The 2,165-nt window shown below is 45.9% G+C and overlaps 1 pseudogene; it reads left to right on the top strand.

Annotated features, from left to right (window-relative positions):
* The first annotated feature begins 1,789 nt into the window (after nt 1-1,789).
* Nucleotides 1,790-1,889, top strand: LOC127583801 (uncharacterized; annotated as a pseudogene).
* The last annotated feature ends 276 nt before the right edge of the window (nt 1,890-2,165 follow it).

The following is a 2,165-nucleotide window of genomic DNA, read 5'->3' on the forward strand; positions in this document are numbered from 1 at the left end:
TGCAAATTAAGATAAGATTAAGATACAAGATATCTTTACTAGTCACATGTACATCAAACCACACAGTGAAATACATGTTTTGCGTAGAGTGTTCTGGGGGCAGCCCGCAAGTGTCGCCAGGCTTCCGGCGCCAACATAGCATGCCCACAACTTCCTAACCCGTACGTCTTTGGAATGTGGGAGGAAACCGGAGCACCCGGAGGAAACCCACGCAGACACGGGGAGAGAACGTACAAACTCCTTACAGACAGCGGCCAAATGATGGAAAAGCTTATCAATAATGACATCAGGCTTCACTTTTCACCAATAAGCAGGCCGCAGATCGTCAGAGTGGGCTCCTCGGCACCACTTGACTTTAGACCTCACTATAGAAGTGAGGTAAGAATGACTGCCCTTGAGATCAAGGCAACGTTTGACCGAGGGTGACGTTGAAGGGGTGCAATAAAACTGAAGACAATGAGGATCAAGGGGGAAAAGTCTCCACTGGCTGAAAAGGAGATTCCTGCAGCTGCTGGAGAGTAATTATCTCCAGGTCAGGACTTTGGTGCAGTTGTTCCTCATTCAGTGTCCTGGCACCACCATTTTCTTTATCAATGGCCCTCCCTCCACCATATCAGGTTGATGGCTGAACAATGTTCTGTTCCATTCATGGTTCAACAGATAAGCACATGCAGCAAAACCTGGATGACATTTAGGCATGAGCTGTTAAGTGGCAAGTAATGTTTGCACAAGGCAGGTATCAGGTAATGACTATCTCCAACAGTAGAGTCTACAAACAGTGGTGTCACCCTCAGCAGCCCCTCCAACCCTTTGACATTTCACAGCGTTACCAAGTCTCCGACTGTCAACGTCCATCCTCAAACATTCACATTCTCTGCCACTGGCCCACTGGGGTTCCAGAGTGTGCCCTTTACAAGTTGTATTGCTTCAACAGCTGCTTTCAAATCCACCGCCACTATATCCTGGAAGGACTGGGGTAGAAGGCAGGTGAGAACGCCACCCCCTGCAAATCCCCCTCCAAGTTGCACTCTCTCCCAACTCAGTAAAATATCACCCTCACTGAAACACTCTACCATAGAGTACTGTGGGCGTAACTTCACCACACAAAGGTGGTTCACCAACACCCTCTCAAGGATAATCAAGGATGGGCTATAAATGCCACCTGTGCCAGTAACACATGCATCTTGCGTGTCAATGAAAATAAAGGTAATTGCAAGTTTGTCCTTTGGTGAACAAAAGTGTAATCATAGATTACACTGACAATCCGCACAGCACAAATTACAAAAGAATTGTAACTGCACTGCAGGTGCATCCTTCCTGGAACAATGACAGCTTGCAAACTAAACGTCTGAAAGGACTTCAAAGCCCCTGTGTTTGGACAGGTACATCAGCTGAAGTTCGCTTTGTGGAAGTATTGACTAATAACCATGAGCTTTCAGTGCATTATCTCCTATTTAAATATGTCAATAGCCCTAGGCACCGGGTAATTGGATAACTCTGTTTTGAACCACAGAATTATGTTTTAAACCATTGCGAGGTAATGGTAGGGTTTGTGTGCTCATTAATAAGCTTTGATCTTCACCCCTATGGGCAGCCTTCAGCAAAACTAGCAAACTGATGCAACCAAAATCCGCTCATCAACAATTTCAGGTTTAACCACAGTGAACGATTTTGGTGCTTGTGAGTTATTGATCACTCACACAGCCGATCAATTGATTGCAAAGTTATCAGATCGCTCAATCCATTCTCTGTCCGCAACAGCAGATTGCACTTAAACATAGACAAAACATCACAAACCACTTCAAATTGGAATGAAACAAGGAAGATCAGCATGGCCCCTGCTAAAGGACGACACACAAATATGTGCAGGAAAAAAGGGCCAAATGTTGAAAGAGGTGATCACAAGTTGCAATATGTTCAGGGAAAGAGTGACCCAGGTTCAATTCCGTTTACTGTCTGTAAGGAGTTTGTACGTCCTCCCCTTGTGTCTACGTGGGTTTCCTCCAGGTGCTCCAGGGTTTCCTCCCACATTCCAAAGACATACAGGTTAGGAAGTTGTGGGCATGCTATGTTGGCACCGGAAGCGTGGCGACACTTGGGGGCTGCTCCCAGAACACTCTACGCAAGAATGCATTTCACTGTGTGTTTCAACATACATGTGACTA

This window comes from Pristis pectinata, chromosome 27 (assembly GCF_009764475.1).
Source record: "Pristis pectinata isolate sPriPec2 chromosome 27, sPriPec2.1.pri, whole genome shotgun sequence".
NCBI lineage: Eukaryota > Metazoa > Chordata > Chondrichthyes > Rhinopristiformes > Pristidae > Pristis > Pristis pectinata.